This window comes from Pongo abelii, chromosome 11 (assembly GCF_028885655.2).
Source record: "Pongo abelii isolate AG06213 chromosome 11, NHGRI_mPonAbe1-v2.0_pri, whole genome shotgun sequence".
NCBI lineage: Eukaryota > Metazoa > Chordata > Mammalia > Primates > Hominidae > Pongo > Pongo abelii.
This window is the reverse complement of record NC_071996.2, coordinates 46,920,139-46,940,824: the sequence shown is the minus strand read 5'-3', so window position 1 is coordinate 46,940,824 and position 20,686 is coordinate 46,920,139. Positions and strand designations below refer to the sequence as shown.

General features: G+C 36.2%; 1 long non-coding RNA gene across 1 annotated transcript in view; it reads right to left on the bottom strand.

Annotated features, from left to right (window-relative positions):
• Positions 1-908: 908 nt before the first annotated feature.
• The window catches only part of LOC100939529 (uncharacterized), a 59,125-nt gene continuing 39,347 nt past the window's right edge, over positions 909-20,686 (bottom strand). Inside the window, exons 2-3 of the long non-coding RNA XR_152312.4 lie at positions 13,874-14,011; positions 909-1,132 (exon numbers count right to left, since the gene is read on the bottom strand). This is a non-coding gene — a long non-coding RNA (uncharacterized LOC100939529). The remainder of the gene's footprint in view (positions 1,133-13,873; positions 14,012-20,686) is intronic.

Here is a 20,686-nt window from a genome sequence, read left to right as displayed (position 1 = left end):
CTTTACCACAGAGTTCATTTCTGAATGTGTGTTTATGAAGTGATGAAAATTTTTTTAGCAATGTTTTACATTCTTTCAGGCTATGTGATTATCAATAATGTTAGGAACTCCTAGAATTCAAGATGCTTCCCTTTCAACTTTCTGAGATGAACTCTCTGCTTTTTCTACTTAAATTTTTTGAATAACCTAACTAATATCGAGATCTTCACTTTCTTTCTCAAATGTGAGTCTAGTCATTGAAAAACTTAACAGTACAAGTAATAATAATTAGTTAAGTGTAGCATGGGGAAAAAAAGAAGAATTCTAAGACACACACACATAATTTTTTGAATAAAGTAGAAAAACTTTATGGACAATATCACCTCTCTAAAAGGAATAACTTAACCTTACCATGGGCATTGAAGTTCTTTTTATTGGGGTCACCCAGAGGACCTTTGCAACCTCGAAACAAGCTTCTACCCAGGGGAGGCCAGGCTCTCATGAAAGCTTGATTCAAAGACAGAAATGTGTGGGTTCTGCAATTGTGTAGCAGCATGTTGGGAGGGTTTCCATCCGTGCACAGATGCACTTGAAAATCAAATATGGACAAGAGGAATGTTTTTTGGAGATGGAAAATGAGTGCTGATGACATGTTTATACTTCACAGATGGATCCAGTACAGAACCATTTTTTGTAAAGAAACAATATCCACCATTTGCTAATTTTTTTTTTTTTTTGAGGAGCTACAAAATGGTGGCACAGAAGTGAATATTCCCATCGTACATACTCCACCTGTTCCTTGGTCTTACAACTGTCTTCCATCCTGAATGTAATCATTGACTATTGTAGTCTTATTTTTTCTCAAATGTTATCCAAAAGGATGTGAAAAAAGAAATACAATACACAAAGGCACTTGGAAGAGCGAAATTATTTGAAAGGAATTTACTACATACGAAAAATTGGAAGATGACAAATGCTATTAAGTAACAAATGCCGAATTTAATCTTGAAAAATTCATTTTCTTATTGGCAAATTTTCTCCTTGTATCTGATATCAAATCAATTTTTGAATGTCTTCTATCAAGAGTTTTACATGCCTTCTTTATTCCTTTGGCCCACCATTTGCCAAATACCACTCTTAGGTATTGGAAACCCTGGAAAATGCAAACACTTCAAGTTAGATTAATTCTATTTATTGGCTTATTGTTGATACATTATAGTGATAAATATTTCATAGTTATAAATATGAATTAAGATAACATGGAAATGCACAATATATATAGGATATATATTTATAAGATAGTCAAAAACATTTGCGTGCCAAAGAACATAATTAATAACATTGTTTGTAAACTTTGCTTCCTTAACAGAAGATATCAGAATCATCAAATCTTAATTTATTGCCACATCAGTAATATTAATTTGCCACTTCCGGTGTGAAATATTGACTAAAGTGATCCACTTCAAAGATACACATATCAAAAAAATAATAAAGGTATGGATGTGAAATATGAAAATTAATAGTTTTATTTGTGCAGTATTTAACATATTCTGAACATATTTTCATACTTGATGAATATTTTTAAGTGTTCCAAATAATATATAACATAGTAACATTAAAATTAATTATTTTCTTACTATTGATCAAACAAACTAATTTTTCCTGAGGTTTTACCTTTCTTACCATCTGTATTCATGACCTACTGAATTCCACAGCTGACTTTAGTGAATAATATTTTTATTCTAAGAATTAGTCTGAGGCTAAGAATTAAAAATAGAATATGAATCCAGGCAAATGATCAAACAGCCTGAGACTGGATAACAAAATCCTGACAATATGCATAAATCAGCATGTTCTTGCTACCCTTCGTTTTCTGGCAGAGTACCAAACATCAATCTGTGGTTTCCCATTCGATGATCCTAACACCTTGTTATCATCCTGGTACTAACAAAAGCCTGTGTAAACCTCTCCAAAGAAAGCAAGTCTTGATTTTTATTACTGGATTTTTGACACATATGAATAAGGCCAAAACATTTCATAAATCCTTAATTATTTTTTGCCTATACATCAAAAAATAAGTTTTAGTCAAAGCCTTAATGTAGTTTTAGAGTTTCACAGAAAATATTAGTACTCTACTTAAACGTATTAAACTTTGAAATAGTCAAAAAATGGACGTATAGCTTTCCAGTTATAGCACTTCTTACATAGTTACGTTGTTCATCATCATTTTATAAATACATAGAATATAGAGCTGGAAAAAATTAGAGATCATTTGTTTCAATTCTCTTATTTTAAATGTTAGGGAAAGAAGGTCTGAAAGGTAATATTCAAGTTCACATAACAAGAGTGCAGAAATTGCTTTCAGAAGCTTGCTTCAGAACATTCTGTTTGAATATTTTGTAATGATTATAGTGGACTAATTTTGTGTCACTAATCACATTTTCTAAGTACTATATCCAGTATTATAATAATCATGTTGGGAGAATATCACACTAAAAGGATAAGTGAATAATAAAAAAAAGTTAATCATCTAGATTCTCCCAGCACCTAAGATGTTGCCTGGATGTGAGGTGTCTGTCTCGTCTTTAAGGTCATTAGACTATTAGTGAATGAGTTAATAATGTGATAATACAACCGGGTCCCTGCTGACAATCAGAGATTATGTAACTTATAAAGATGCTGTTGACCAAGGAACAGCTTAAATGAGGGACTTTCTGGCTCAATTATATTGCTCTACCTTACAGTATTAACATACTGGCTATTCAACTACATCATTGCTATCATTGCTATGACGTTGTTTACCATCCAAATATTTAAAAATTAAAACTATAGAATCATAAGGTATGCTTTCTGAACCAAAACAGATGAAGAAACTCTGTGGAGATTAAGTGATTTCCCAAGATCAAACAGGTACTTAGATATATCTAGAAACAAGCAGTACAGGATTACAACATTTATTTAACAAGCAGATTTTGTGTCAAGTCTGTGATAACTAACACCAATTTATCTTATGGAAAAAAATGAGCAGACCCTTTACTTTGGGGGTTAGGCATTATACCATTGCAAGAATAAGAATAGTCACTCTGGAGAAACGATAATTTTACTTGATCAGCAGGTATACAAAAAGATCACACCCTTCTATCAAAGTAAAAGAGTAAATACCAGTTAATACAACTGAATATCATGCTTTTGAAACTTGATTTCCTTTTTAAGCCTTTCCCTGGTTTCTATTTTTCTAATCTGTCATATTTATTATGAATATGTTAGAAGGAAAATATGGTAAGTGTATATAGCATCACAGTTGTCTGTAGAATTGATCTATAATTTTTTTGGAGAGGTAGATTGGGGTCAGAAATTTTCACTTAATTTTTTATCTTAAAAAGTAGCATGTTTATTATAGAAAAAATTATAAAGATAAGCAAAAAGTAAGTAGATAGATAAATAGATATATAAACTAAAATCTTGCTTCTCATGATACCATGTTAGTATCTAGCTTTTCAGAGTTTCACCTGTGCAAATATGCACACATAAATATTTTATCACAAAGATGAGGTCATGCTATGCAAAGCATATTTTGATCTGACTTTTGCTCCCTAAGAATGCATTGTGAATTACTTTCCTGGCAAAAGAAATAGATCATCTTTTTGCCATCAGAATAGTCCAAGCCACCATCATCTCTCACCTCCTCTATTCGAAAACCATACTAACTCACTTCTGACCACCTCTCCAGATGACTTTGTGCATTACAGCCAAAATGAGCTATTCAAATGCAACTCTGGTTATGTCATTCCCTCTCACCTTCTTAAAACATTTTATTTGTCTATATCAGAATTTCTCGAACCTGAGCACTGTGACATTTTGGACCAGATAATTCTTCTTCTTCTTTTTTTTTTTTTTTTTTTTTTTTTTTGAGACAGGGTCTTGCTGTTACCCAGGCTGAAGTACAGTGGCACAATCTCGGCTCACTGCAACCTTCGCCTCCCAGGCTAAAGTGATCCTCCCACCTCAGCCTTCTGAGTAGCTGGGAACACAGGCGCGCACCACCATGCTGGGCTAATTTTTGTATTTTTGGTAGAGACAGGATTTGGCCATGTTGTGCAGGCTGGTCTCGAACTCCTGGCCTCAAGCAATTCTCTCACCTCAGCACCCCAAAGTTCTGGGATTACAGGCACGAGCCACTGGGCCTGGCGTGGACCAAATAATTATGTGTTATGGAGAGCTGACCTGTGTATTGTAGGATGTTTAGTAGCACCACTAGCCTCTACCAACTAGATGCCAATAGGACCTTCACCAGTTGTGACAATCAAAAATGTCTCCAGACAGTGCCAAATGTCCCCTGGGGGACATAATTACCCCCAGTTGAAAACCACTGGTTTATGCCAACAACCAAAATCCACAGCATAGCACACAGGACCCTGCATGCTAATCTGGCCCCTCCCTGCCTCTCTAGCATCGTCTGACTTGACTCTTCCTCTTGCTCTTTGTCTTCTTCAACCACACAGGTTCCTTTTAAGTAGCCTAAATTTATCTGCTCTGTCCTGCACAAGATGTTTGCCCATGCTGTTTCATCTGTCTGATAATGTTCTTCATCTATCCATCTCCCCACCTTTTGCCTAGGTGACTTCAATTCATCCTTCAAATTCCATTTGAAGAATCACCTTCTCAGAGCATCTTTTCTGACCTCTTTTAAGAAGTGTTGGCCAGGCACGGTGGCTCACGCCTATAATCCCAGCACTTTGGGAGGCCGAGGCAGGTGGATCACGAGGTCAGGAGATCGAGACCATCCTGGCCAACATGGTGAAACCCCATCTCTACTAAAATACAAAAAAAAGAAAATTACCCGGGTGTGGTGGCACACGCCTGTAGTCCCAGCTACTCGGGAGGCTGAAGCAGGGGAATCGCTTGAACCTGGGAGGCAGAGGTTGTAGCGAGCCGAAATCGTGCCACTGCACTCCAGCCTGGCAACAAAGCGAGACTCCATCTCAAAAAAAAAAAAAAAGTCTGAATCCTTTGCTATGCGCTTTTATGGAACAATAGGCCTTTCTCTCAGACCTGCTATCTCCTTTTGTTTTAAGTGCACATTCATTAATATGATTGTTTCTTTACTATTTCCTTCTCTAGACTCAAAGTTCTGTGGACAGGAGCCTTGGTATTCTGAACACCTAGCACAGTGGCAGGTGCACAGTAGAAACTTGATAAATACTTGTTGAATAAATGGCTGTGCCAGAATCACTATATTTAATGAATGTCATAATTTTAATGAATGTACCATGCATGCTCCTACCATTCTGAGATTGGGAGTAGATTTTGAAAGCTGATGAGCTAAGTAAGAAAGTTTCAATGATACCTTTCAGGAAAGGCAAGTCTTTGAGAGTTTCGAGCAGAGGTGTGATGAACCAAAACTTTAGTTTAGAAAGATCCATCTAACCGTGCAAGTGAAAGGAAGTGGAAGCAGAGAGTTCAGTCAGAAAACCATTTAAATCATCCGGTTATACAGTAAAAATAAATTAGGATGGGTGGTGTTGGTGGAACTGAAAGAGACAATTATAACAGAAATTGTGAAATAATTAATGGAACCTACTGATGTGTAGGATTTAGGGGGAAATGGACCAAGGTAGAACAACCCAGAGACAAAACATTCACTCTGTACTTCTGACTATGCCACTTATCATTCAAATGAGGAAGAGCTGGATAACTTTTCTACATCAAAGTCAATCTTGACTTGCAAAGTAGTCAAAAGGGCAACAAAAATCATTTATCAAGCTTGAAGATCATGAAAGAGTCCACTATTCTCCATATGCTTTGTTTGTTTGTTTGTTTGTTTGTTTTGAGTCACCCAGTTTGGAGTGCAGTGGCACAATCAGGGCTCACTGAAGCTTCAACCTCAGGAGCTCAAGTCATCCTCCCACCTCAGCCTCCCAAACTGCTGGGATTACAGTAGGTGTGTGCCACCACACCTGGCCTCAATATGCTTCTAAACGGAGAGAAGAGCCAATATTCTCAAGTAAGGTCATCCTTACTTGACAGAGTTGAAGCAATTTTCCTGAGCCTCAGGTTTAAAGATGAAAAGGGATGGCTATCTCACATCTATGTCAAGCTATATCCCAAGGCCTCACTGGTATTAGAATAGTGGCTGATGGGGATCTATAACATCTCTATTCCTAACTTCTGATAGTAGTTCCAACTCTGCCAACAGTTACAGGTGATATATGTGTAAGAAGAAAATATGTTTCTCCCAGCTATAAAAGGATGTGGCTTCATCAGACTCTGTCTTTTTGGATCCAAAAACCAAAAAGAATTCTGGTTCAAATGGTGTTTGGCATTAATACAAAGAAGAGAATGCTTCCATCAGTGAATGTTAAAAGCCACAAAAGTCTGCCTAATGAAGACATTGAATACTTCTTAGTTCACATATGTATGTTTATAATTTAAGATAATTGAATTTTTATAATTTTATATAATGTAAGGTTATAATTTTTATGTAATTTAAGATTATAAATTTTATTATTTTTATATAATTTAAGCTTATACACAGACCAAGGCATTGACTATTAGATATGATTTCAGCCATTTTAAGAGAAAATGCCCTAGACTTTTCTAACTTTGATCAGAGAAAGATTCTGAATGGAGTCTGTTCCCACTGTTAGCATTAGATATGTAAAGGTGTATGTGAGTCTTAATTTTTCCAGCAGGATCAGTTGTGTAATTTATATTTATTCTTATCTCAGCTGCACTAATTTATAAATCCTAATCCTAATTAAGATCCATACATAGTAGCTGCTATATAAATAAACATATAACAATTGTATTATTTTCTATTGTTTACATTTTAAATTATTCATTAGGATTCAGCTAATCAAAATAATTTCATCTGTAGGCGAAGACAAATTTGGTTCACTTGCACAACCAACTAAAAAAAAATCCTCTGAGTAGAATTTTAGCATTATAGACATGTTAAGATTTTTTTAGTTCATATCGAATTTGCCTAAAAGTATTTTCCCATCCAGCATGTTGAATTGCAGACCATCAGAGCTCTCGTTTACTATCTTGTAATGCAGCAAACAAAACCTACTTTTGTTTGTTACCTAGCTCCTGTTGGTGACCCTGAAAAGATCAAGTTACATCTGACTTTCTTATTTTTCATTGGTGGTGTCAATTCTTCTAGTGACAATTACACAGGGCTGCTATAGTTTCTGCTTTCACTCTTAAGGGGCTAACTAGTTACTAGAGTTGCCTATGAAACCCAAGAGTAACCCACAAAGCACAAGTAGAAATTGCATATGCTCATCTTTCTTTATTGTTCAAAACTAACAACCTCATGAAGGTTTCAGAAAATGTCATAGAGTCAGACCTCTAACATCATGGCAGTTTGAAGAGAACAGTGGTTCTATCAATAAAATGTCAGGGAAGATTTGCATGGTGAACCTCTGACTCTACTTCAAGGGATGCAATTAGATAAATATGCTAGATTTAGAGAATTGATCTAAAAATGTAGCTGCAGTCAGTTCCTAAGGACTTCAGAATTTTAATATTTACGAAATACATTAATTTTGTCAAAATAGGGAGAATCAGACAGAAAGAGCTGTCAGGGGTCCTCACTTTGCCAAGCTAAATCATAAAGAAGGGTTACTAACTCTGCCACTGTTTTCCATGTGGAGACCAAATCTTCTTTTGACTACTGGGTAGCCTCTCCCTGTCTCCACAGAAGTTCATGTTTACCACATTTGACCTCTGCACCCAGCACTCCCAGACCTCTCTAAGTATGTGCCTACTGTAACATCAGATGGAATCTTTCTGCCTCCCTTTGCTCCCAAAAGTTTTAAATTAGCTGAAGTTAACATATTTAATTGAGAGCCACATTATAACATTGTTCTAAACAGTTTGTGTTAAATTACATAAGACACTACTGGGATTTTAAATTTCCAAGTAACAGATCATCTTGAAAGAGGTTACAGTCAATTGTTTAATAAAGTGAATCACTGAAACTTTGAGCTCATTGAGGTCATTTTAAGCTATATTCTATGATACTCCAATTAGTTCATTCAGTGCATATTTATCAAGTCCTACCATGTGTAAGGCACTGTGAACCAGAACAGCCATAGGTTTATGGAGTTCCAGGTCTCATGATGGAACCAATGCTTCAGAACTTGTGTTCAATTATAAGCAGATATGAAGAACTTTTTTAAAAAAAAAAAAAGTTTGCTTTATTTGATATAAGCTCTCTCATCCCAGCCTTCTACTCAATTATCTCTTTAGCCATGCATATTAGTATTTGATAAAGAAACTCATTTCTAACATCTTTATATGGTGGAATTTATGATGTCATGGTTAAAACAATGGTCTTTGGTGTCAGATACGTCAGAATGCAATGCTGCTTCTGCCACTTACTAGCTTTGTGATATTGGAAAAAATCCCTTAATCACCCTGAACCTCAGTCTTTTCATCTGTAAGGTAGAAATACTTATTTTATTTTTTTGGTGACATCATGAGGATAAAATAAAACAATCTGCATGGAACCTTTAGCATATATTCTCACATGTAATGGGCATTCAATAATTGTTTTTATTATAAAGAGGAGAGTTTGGGTGAGGAAAATGTGCATGATGCATTTGGTAACCAATATGACTTAGCAGTACCAATAGATACAGTGGCAGAACTCTCTTCCACTGATAAGGGAAAAAATATGTAAATCTTGATGGAACCACAGGAAGTAAAATATCTAGATCTAGAGCAAGGAGAGAACTGTGGTGCTGGGGAGAAAAGAGCATCAGGAGTATCTTAGCTAGGGTTCCACTAAAAACAGAACCTGAAACAAGGAATAAGATGCATGTTAGTTTTCCCTAGAAATGAGAGGGAGGGAATAGCAGGAATAAGGAAGGGCTGGAGGAAAAGCCAAATAATGTTCCTAAAGGGTACCTAAGATTCCTGCTGTTGAAAATAGGACCTCTGAGAATGCCTAGTGCTTTTCAGAATTGCCTGGTCAAAAGATCGTTGGCGGGAATACTTATCACAAAGATTGCCCTGGCAGGTGTTAATTCCCCCTATATTTCCATGCTAGGCCTGAGGAATCATGAAGCAGGCTTCTGCAGCCCTGGAGAAGGCTCTGAGGCAGAAACTGGGATGATTCACAAAGTGTTCTGGAGGTGGGACCACCCAGACCCAGCCTAGGTTTCCTAGGAACTGTCCTCTAAAGCTATAGTGAAATCACAAGGGGGCCTGGGGATCTAAACTTCTCTTCTACAAATAGTCCTCCTGATAAGCCACGGAAAGCATCAGAAAGTGAAAAATGCTACTAGCAAAAGTGAATGCTGGCCCCAAAGATAAATCATATATTTGGTTTTCTGGAAGCTTTGGCTTAGTTTCTAGATTATTATTAATCTAGCCACTAGATTACTGTAACCAAAGTTAAATGAAACAAAATAAAAGTGCAAGGACATAGAATCTTTCCCCTCCCAGAAGTTCTTACCAGGGTTAGAATCACAAGGATTTTAAACTTGGCTACCTATATAGTCAAAATACTGCCACAAAAAAGATGTGGCTTTGCTAACATAATATATCACTGCATCATTCAATTCTCTACACCTACAATCACCGAACACTCTAGGCAAAGCCTGATCGATGTAAGCTACATTCGTCCATCTTCTCTAATGTCTCTATATTAGTCAGGCTGACGTCACAGTATACTGAAAATGACAAGTCACAACTTACCCTAGGAACATGATACGGGAAATTAAACTCAGCATTAAGGAGCTAAAAAGCTTTTGGTTTCTATTTGAAGGGGGCAAGCTGGTTGGCCTATCTAGTCTGACAGTAAAAGGTAAAATCATTTTAAAATAATAATTTCTAAGTATTCAGTCACATATTCAATGCATGGCTGTAATTTCTATCCAACCAAAGTACTACCCAAGGTTGCCAAATAAAATACAAACATTGCATGGGACATTCTTACCCTAAAAAATTTCATTCGTTATTAGACATTCAGATTTAACCGGGCAATCTTTATTTTTGTTTACTAAAACTGGCAACCCTAGTGCCCCCTCCAAACAAGAAGAGAGAAAGAGCTGCTTATTAAAACAGACCCTAAGTGTTTTCGAATGATGTCCCGTACGTTTTAGGACTTTCCAGTAGCAGCAATATTAATAAATTGGTATCTGAATTAACTGTAATGGTCTACATATTGTTTTCTTAGGCATGTTTTTAAAAACTTTTCAAAGCATTTCAATAATGTATTTTGTCACAACATGGCCATTTGTATCTTGAAAAAATATTGTGGTAATAAGAGGAAAATCCCATTTCAAATCACTTCAAATGAACTTTCAAGAGACTCATTTACTTCAGTCAAGTAAGCATACCTTAAAATGTTTTCATATTATTCACTTAAATATTCTCTCATAAATAAATAGAGTTATTAATCAACTTGTAAGTCCCAGAACCGTCCTGCAAAATTCTTTGATAAAGAAACATCCAAAAACCACATGGAGAGTCACATCATTTTAGTTGCAAGATTCTTGTTCCAGCTCACCTTCCAAAACAATTTCGGTCAAGTAGAAATGCTCTGACAATCCTCACTTAGAATAGCAAATAATCCCTGCCTTTTCATTCATTCACTCATTACCTCTCTAAAAAGAGAATGTGCAGTTACCAGAATTTTATACAATTAGTGCTCCAAGAGTGTTTTAAATGCAAACCTATAAGAGGAAAGTAAAAACAAATCAAAGTTAATTGTGACTGGCTGGAACAAAATGCTTAAATCAATAGAAGGATGGCTCATCTGCTCATGATTTACCCATTACCTGGGAGACGAACACTTCCTGCTGTGCTTGATTTTTGATACAGATTTACCATTGCCTGTATCCTACACACACATGCTAAGGAAACCCAGACCTTCTTTGGCTCCCTCTCTCATTATCTTCTTTGCACTTAATAACCTTATTCATTCTTATTTTATTATTGCTTGTGTGCTCTTCTTTGCAAGGTAGGCCTATACACACACACAAAATTAGAGTTTTAAAACCTTATAAACAAGCTAAGGACTTTACTGCAAAGCAGAGAAGGCACCAATATCTATCTATGAATTGCTGTCTTCCCTCAACTAACCATAACCTGATTATTATGATTTTCAGAAATCCCCCAAAATAGAATACAACTTCTTTCATAAGGCATTCCTTGGGGAAAAAAAAAAGTTTGTTAAAATATTAAGATATTAGAATCAAATGAAGAGAAATAAAAGCCCTCTTATTTGGAAATATAAGGTAGTAAATTATTTACTGAAAGGGCAGCCTTTAAACCCAGACACAGTGTCCAGGTGACAGACCTAGGGGAACAGCGATGATGAGATACCTCCTCAGAGTTGGAGCCTCTGGCTTTTGAAGGCCACGAATACTCTTCACTCTTATAGATAAAGACAAACTCATCTTGAGACCTATGCTGACTCTCTGCAAATGCCCTTTACCATAGCCAAGTATCAAAGAAATGGAATGTAAAATGTACCTGCAATTGAAGGTTAATACCTAACCCTGAATTAAGTATACACCAAATTTAGGTATCTCTGCACAAGATGATTGTGTTGATACATTACTTTTTTCAGACAACTGTACAAGTGAAAATCTTGCAGCTTATCCTAGTAGTAGAAGTAGTAGTGATGATTTCCAGGGAAAAAAGATGTAAAAGATCTTTGAAATAAATTCTAATTTTTCTTATTCTATTTGACAATTAAACAGATGATGTGTAACTACTACCACCATATATTTACTGGCAATTACCTTCTGTTAGCTTTCTAGCTATGTTTTTTACTGGTACATATGGATTAGCTAATATAAGAATATAGAGATGACCACATGTGAATAGTAAATGGACAAATGCTATGTTACATTTTTAGCCAAGTACACCCAAATAGGCCAGCCAATCACATGAAAGTTAGAAATACAGTTCCCATGTTAACATTGGAGTATAAATATAAATGAAAAAATCTAGGAACACATCGATACAACAGAGGAAAACAACAGCATAGTGCAAAGGATGGAAATTTTGATGGTGTACCGAAGGAAAAAGAATAAGGAAAAATCTAATACAAGTGATAGTCAGCTTTAGCCTTTCAATTGACTGTTGGCTTATATTCCACCACCACTTCCTCAGAGTGACCATTTTAGTTATTTATTTATAGGACAAGACATTCATAACCAATAACAGGGTTGTAATGATAGTAAATGTAGAATTTATGATACATTAAAAAAAAAAAAAAAACTTTAACCAACACTAAAAAGCCACCAAGGATTGGGGTGGAGGGTAGTTACCTAGCTCACGGTTTTATTTAGTGACGGTTCCACTTTTTCACTCACTGCCTGCAAATCAGCATTTTTAGTGGACAAAGGACTCAGCAGCGGCCTTATGATTGCTTCTTTTCAAATGGTAATGGCTATCCTAACTCCTCTGCCAGGTTTTTCTTACCAGAGCACAAATTGCAGTTTACAAGGCTCTGAGGGGGAAAAAAATCTTAGCTGAATATCTTTTTTTTTATTCGACAAACTGACATGTAAATTACCCTTTAAGTGCTCCACTCTAGGGCTCTGATCATCTCCTAATTGTCACAGTCAATTGTAGCCAACAGTCTCTTCAATCCCAAGCGCTTTGACAACAAGCACAAGGATCAAAGCAGAATCAGCTCCCTGCAATATCCTTCTGTTTAGGATGCTACAAAACGCCCGCAAAAGAAAGGTGTAAGGGCATTGCTGTAGAGGAAACTGAGAGTAGCAAGTATTACAATAGTCATTTTTGTCATCCTAAAATTATGCTGTATAAGCTGCCATGATCTTTAATCACATGTGCAGAACAAATACATAAACCTCCCGGGCAATTAATATGCTCTTAAGATTATACTAATAATTGAGCTTTACAAACAACACCATCTCCATGGCTTAGAAAAACTATAACACTGTTATGGGATAGCAATCATTTCATAGCAGCTTGAGTATCAAAAACTATTGTCAAACATACTCCATATTTCAGCATAAATTCTAAAGCACAGTTTTGATTACTTGGTTTGGTGTCAGGATTCACTGCTTCTCCAAACTAAATAGCCCATTCAAAATCCTAGAGTTTCTTAAAAATTAACCTAGAGAGATATACCTAATGTTAAATGACGAGTTAATGGGTGCAGCGCACCAACATGGCATATGTATACATACGTAACTAACCTGCACATTGTGCACATGTACCCTAAAACTTAAAGTATAATAAAAAATAACTAACCTAGAAATGTCCAATTCGAAATGTGGCACCAAATCAATTAAAAATGTGACACAAAAACTAATTTCAGAAGAATAGATCTTTTTTATTTTTTCCTTACCAGAGGTAACTCTGTCTTACTGCTTTACTGGAAACAAACTTATTAAAAGTCATTACATGATCTACAAACATAATCCCTAAATAAGATGTAACTATCAGGATCATTACTTTATAAAATATATCAATTCTTTCTAACTAAGGTAGTTATCATATATCACTAACTTTTTAAAAAGAATACTAATGTTTTTTCAAAAGATGTATAATTTCATCCTATCAATTATAACAATATAATTAATAATTCAGTAGAGAGAAATATCTAATAACAAATCTGTATAAAATAGCTACTTTAAAAATAGCCTAAGGGTTGTCAGAAAAATGACAAATGGAAAGAAATCAAAGACGTATTTGATACTCCCCTTACAGCTTGTCTTGTTGTACCCAGGTATTATGCACATACAGGATGTAAGGTCACACATTGATTGACAGCCTTCCTATGCTAAAGAAAAGAACTGAAAAAAGAGGCAGCACGTGGCAAATACCTCAGGTTCCTTTCTCAGCTAGTTCACTCAAATCCCCCTGTAGGGGTTTCCAATCCTCCCCTCAATTTCACCTTGAATTCTCTGGTTTGATTGAAGAGCTTCACAGAAGGGTCTATTACAGATTGAGGAATGATCCATTTCACATCTGAAGCTCCAAAGAGCTACTTGTGAGGAATCTTTGAGTGCATTTATCTCACATGTGAAGCTTTCTGCAAAATCAATATGGGTATTTTTCAGTTTGACAAGTCAACATGAAATATCACATAATAATAGAAAAACAGAGTTGTACATTTAAACACAGCCAATACAGTTATCTATGACAAAGCTTATAGTTATTACTCATGGATATTCTTGAGTAGGTCTAATCTAAATTCATCCTGATGGCTGGGCTAAAGAGCATAGAAAGTGTAACTGATTGGTCATCATATTTCTGGCTGTTATGTCCTAATTAATGCAGGTTTTGTGGTGAGAGCAGAGAATAGGCAGGAATCATGGCCTTTGCTTCTAATGTGAGATTGATATGATAAGTGGAAGAAAGTAACCAAAGGTGAAAAAAAAAGAAAGAAAGAAATAGAACAAAGGAGAATTATTTTAAATAATTCAAGTTTAACTAATTGGCAAAACTGGGTGAAATGGTCACCCAAAGAATGACAACCATGTCTCATATCCCCACCACAACTGAGGCAAGTACTAGCAGAATAACTGACATATTTGTGAATAAGTGACGTATTTGTGTTGGGGTCTGATAATCTTTGGGTGAATTCCAAGCTTATTTTACCATCTGCATAAGCTTGAGGAACATGATTTCTCATCTCCAAATCTCTGTTTTTTCATTTTGCAATGGGGTTAATCATAAGATTTTATCTTATACGTTTTCATGAGAGTTAAACAAGATGCTGCATAAAGCACCTGGCACATAGAGAATGTTTCACTGTTTGTAATTATTGATGAAATTATTATGGTTTCATGGAACCCATTCACCACATCTCTAGGGCTCTAATCTGGTGCCACTTCTTCTGTCCCCTGGGACCTTTCTACATTGTTTGGTGTTCCCAACTGGTAGATGACAATTCTGGTCAGAGTGTGCTCACTGAATTAGCTCTGGTCCTCATAGAGGAGTGCAGCGCTTGTCTTAAAAACAATCTCCCTCCAGCCAGGAAGGCTGTCCTCATCAACCACATGGGAGAAAACCAGATGGGAATGTGAAAAGGAAATAGAACTCAGGCGTAGAGTCCAAATCAGCTGATCAATCCAGGCAATCAGTGAGGTGAGAGATGGAGAGAAATGTCACATGTGGTTTTTCTTCATATGGCAGTATGTTACAATTAATAATGGAGTTATCTTTATATACCCCACGATAGGAAAGACTTTAAAAACAAACAAAATAAACAACCCTCAGGAGAAACCCAGATCTAGTTAAATAGTTCACAACAACTATTTATTCCTCTCTGTCACATTTTTCGGTAACCTATCATTATGTAATACCTGATTATCTGTGCTTGGGCCAACTAATTTGTAGAATACTTGAAATATATTTTAAATTTTTTTAATTTAAAATTTTAATTTTAGGTTAACTCTCCCCACCACTCAGAATAAATCCAGAGTAGACAAAATATGTGAGTTCAGAGTCATAAAAATTCAAGTTAAAAACAAAATAAGAAAGAACATCAGGCTAGGCGCGGTGGCTCATGTCTGTAATCCCAACACTTTAGGAGGCTGAGAAGGGCGGATCACCTGAGATCAGGAGTTCAAGACCAGCCTGACCAACATGGTGAAACCCTGTCTCTACTAAAAATACCAAAATTAGCTGGGCATGGTGGCACATGCCTGTAATCCCAGCTACTTGCAAGGCTGAGGCAGGAGAATTGCTTGAACCCGGGAGGCAGAGGTTGTAGTGAGCCAAGATTGTGTCATTGCACTCCAGCCTGGGCAACAAGAGTGAAAAACTCTGTCTAAAAAAAAAAAAAAAAAAGAAAAGAAGAAACATCATTATAAAGCACAATAACTAAGTATAATTAATTCAAACAATAGGTATCAAGAAATTAATATATGCAATATTGTTAATTTTTTAGCTACCCTACTGTTCTCCATTATTAAAATTAAGCTACAGCTTTCATTCCAAAGACAAATTAAAATATTTTCTTACATGCTGATATAGAATTACAAGTACGAATCAAAATAATTTCCTACTTAAAAAGGGTCATTTCTTTAAAACTTTATTTATTTAATTAGGGTTCAAAATACAAAATTTGTGTTCAAAATTTGTTCCTTTACTAAGGAAACAAATTTATAAATAATCATTACGTTCCCAGATTGACACATAAAAACAAGTTTAATGTAAACTGTATCTGAAACACACTAATAATATCACATCTTGAGCAACTCTAGGTTATAAGGTCTATAAGTAAACTTAACCCTGTGAAAGCTTGGGGAGTATCATTGGGCACTAAGTTTACAAACTTTGGGACATAGCAGGCAGGAGATCAGATAGAAGGATGGATCAGTTAGGAGTTCAGGTGATCACCATTCTCGTCACCACCACCATGTGAACATCATCATCATTATCATACCATATTTCACCCAACATATTAGTACAGGAGAGCTATTAAAATGATAATGGTAGGTAGCCAATAAGATGACATCTCATCATCTTGTATTTTTAAGTGGGTAGAAATGAAGTGCACCAGGAAGTCAGAAACTCACTACAGTCTCTCTGGCACATAAATCTTTTCCATGATGTTTATATTTCCCAGTCAGGACCCTGAGCATTTTTAATGTACTTTCATTTAAGCAAATAAAGGCTCTAAAATATCAGTCCATGTTTCAACATCTCCTGCTTTTAGATTTTGCCTTGTACTGTGGCAAGCCAGACTCCTTAAGCACAGCTTTGAAAGGTCTAGGAAAGGAACTAGCTTGAGACCTGTTTAGCATATTCTTTAGCATTCTGGTAGTACCACAATATCAAGGTGAATATCTGCCTTTAAAAAAAATCCCAATGGAAAATAGTTTTATAACTTTTCTCAATTATGTATTTCAAAGTTTATCCTCCTTCAGTATCAGGGTTTTCCACCTTGTCCCATTTTTGGTTTGGTTTTAATTATAAACCTTACTACTCAAAACTATCAGTAATCTCTGTCTTTCAGGTACTTCAAGTGTGCCAGTAACAAGCCTCATACAGTTCAACTAATAAAAATGCTGACTATGGGCACCCGTTCCTGCCACTTGTCCATACATTTCAAGCAAGTACACACTATCCCTATGGTTTGCAATCTAAATGGTTTGCAAACCTAAATGGCCTCTGTCCTCATCATGTTGTATCACAAAACATATGCATACCTTCACTTTATTAATTTTTTTTTGCAAGCTTCTTATTTTATTTTATTTTATTATTATTATTATTATTATTATACTTTAGGTTTTATGGTACATGTGCGCAATGTGCAGGTAAGTTACATATGTATACATGTGCCATGCTGGTGCGCTGCACCCACTAACTCGTCATCTAGCATTAGGTATATCTCCCAATGCTATCCCTCCCCCCTCCCCCCACCCATACCTTCACTTTAAATGGAATTAAGCAGAGGCTGGGAAGGAGGAAGAAATAGGGAGTTATTGTCTAATTTTTGGAGTCTCAGCTTTGCAAGATGAAAAGGTTCTGGAGATCTTTTGCACGGCAATATGCATATACTCAACACTACCAAACTATATAGTCAAAAAATGGTTAAGATGGTAAATTTTGTGTTTTTAACCACAATTTTTTAAATAAAAAACTAAATAATGTAGTCAAACTGCTTTTAAAAAACTCATATCCTGTTTTTTAAGTGTTAGGCAGCCAAGATCCTATGTCTCATCCCTAATTTTTTCCTATAAAAATGTTGCCTGGGAAATTGTCTCTAGAGTTTTCAGTTCCAAATGAACTAACATATGACTTGACGTAGGATAAATTGCACATGAAAATACAGGTCAGGCCGGGTGCGGTGGCTCACGCCTGTAATCCCAGTACTTTGGCAGGCCGAGGCGGGCGGATCATGAGGTCAAGAGATTGAGACTATCCTGGCCAACATGGTGAAACCCTATCTCTACTAAAAATACAGAAATCAGCTGGGCGTGGTGGCGCTTGCCTGTGGTTCCAGCTACTCGGGAGGCTGAGGCAGGAGAATTGCTTGAACCCCGGAGGTGGAGGTGCAGTGAGCAGAGATCGTGCCATTGCACTCCAGCCTGGTAACACAGCGAGACTCCGTCTCAAAAAAAAAAAAAAAAAAAAAATACAGGTCAAAACTAAGTAAATTAATGAGACTCCGATTATACAATTTCACTTCTCTTCTGAAAGATTCGAAGAGTGAAGCACAAGAAAACCACCACTCCCAGGTGCTCTGTTCTAAGGCTGCAACTACCATACACTGTTATCATTTAGAAACTCAAAATTTCACTGACTCTTCAGAGGACCAAGCAAAAGTTGAAGCTCATTGAGACAAAAATACTTGAGCTCAAACCAAACTAGTTTTCAGTGGTTTCTCCATTTTTGTAACAGAAGTTCCACAGAACCTTACCGCTCATTTTCTTTAGGGTTGCTGATTTTTTGTCTTTAATATTTTAACTTGATTGATTTTTTTACAGTTTTTTAAAAAGTTATATTATACAATAAAGACTTTTCAGGATTCAGGGTCATAATGCTTTTTCTTCTTTAACAAGCTGATCAAATTTATATTTGTCCCACACAAAGTTAGGACACAGAAGCTTCAAAAGAAGTAGACAAAATGGGACCAGAGTAGCTTATGGAAACTAATGTCTTTATAATCCTGCTTCATATACACAGAATGAAAGCAGTCAACAGCAAAAGCAGATAGTTTCCTTTTTAATGTAAGATCCCAGGGATAGAATGATAGAATAAAAGCTAACAGACATGGTGCACTGATTCGAAAATTTATTATAAATTTTTTTTCTGCATTACCACTTCACTTCAATCATTCTGTGACTTAATCATTTGTTTTTAACATTTATTCTTACAGTCTATATAGCTTATTAGATTAGGGGTAGCAGAACCTTGACGGCTGGTGTGAATTTGAGTTTTGTAATAATACTAATAGTTTCAATAATAACAGTTACCTCTGACAACATCTCTCAGGCAATTATATCATTTCCTTAGAACAATCATGTGAGTTTAGTATCTATATCTCTCTGAGATATGAGGAAATTAAATAACTTGGCCAAAATTGCACACTAAAAAAATGCCATGCTCTTAACCACAAAGCTTTCCTGCATCTTGATGAATTGTCGTAAGTGTAGCTTCATGTCAATGTAGATTATTTTTCCACCTCATCCATTAAAAACGCTTCTTTACTTATCTTCTTGATAATGGAGCTCCCTCTCACTTTTGGGATATTCTATTGCCCAGGAGTTTCTGAATAGAAACGATATCTTGGACACAGTCACTTGTTTTGATTGATGCTATGATTGAACTAAATATGGTCATTAACCAACATGGTCATTGACTGCCAGCAGCAGCTCCCTTTGTTCCACTGCTACCTCACGGGCACCAGTGCATAACTCACTTTTATGGAGTGTGTGGTCATCAAGCAACAAGCTTACAGACCATTTACTACATATAGCAACATCCACAAAGGCATGTATTTTGAAATTTCCTTGAAGTCACGACTATCATCACTAGTAATTCAGGGTATTCCAGAAGACACTAATACCCACTGCAAATGCCACAACACCAGTGAAGAACATAAAGACTAGCACAATGGGCCTTTCCATTTTCCTGCCTCAGACCTTCCTTTCCCTTTCCTCATACCTTTCTATGCCCAAGTGGGTATATTTGTGCCTTTCCTAATGAATACAGAGTGGGGACACACTCACAACAGGTTATTGGGGCTAGTTTTAGAATCCAAGAATAGTGGAACTAGAACCCTAAAAACTCTCTAGACTATGCCATAAAATTACATATGACAAAAATGTGGTCCAAAGAGGTCCAATGGTTTGCCCAAGGGCATAAGCCAACAAGTGAAAAAGTGGAGACTTTAAACTCCAAGTACACTGCATTTCTACTTATAAGACTGTCTTCAACAAAAATCCAAATAATGTACTAGACACTTTACATACAGTATTTCATGCAATCCTCACAACCTCCACATAAGATAAAGAGTGTTACTCTTTCTACAAATGAAACAGATTAAATAATTTAGCAAAGTTCACATGGTTAGAAAGTGTCAGTAGCAGAGATCTGCTATTAACACCTTACTTTCAATGAAATGGGAAGGGAAGGAAAGGAAAAGGAAGAGAAGGAGAGGGGAGGGGAGGAGAGGGGAGGAGAGGGGAGGAGAGGGGAGGAGAGGGGAGGAGAGGGGAGGAGAGGGGAGGAGAGGGGAGGAGAGGGGAGGGAAGGTGAGGGAAGGGGAGGGTAGAGGAGCTAATCCAGAAAGGATTATGACACTAGACAGTAGACAGTGATGGACTGATTTTGAGATTAGAGAAGAGGAAGTTGTGAAATTAAGGCCCAGGGAATTTATTTTAAAAACTAAAATAAAGATGTTACATAAACACACTGGTCTTTAACTTTATTTCTTTATAACTTCTTTTTTTTCCCAAAAGGGTTTAAGTAGTATTATTTTTTAAATGCATCCAATACAATAAAATAAAATAAACTTAAAGTAGGTAAATAAAATGAGTCCAGGAGAAAATGCAGTGATGTAAAAGAGACAAAATTCTTGCAAAGAAGCCTGATACACTTGCCGGAGGTAGGCTATAAATTTGAATCTGAGCTTTCAGACTGGCTACATGAAGAGGGAAACATGATCCATTACATGAACTGCAGCATCCCTAAAACAAAGAACAAGCCATTTGTCCAGGAGAGACATCATTATTCCTGGTTATGAGACCAT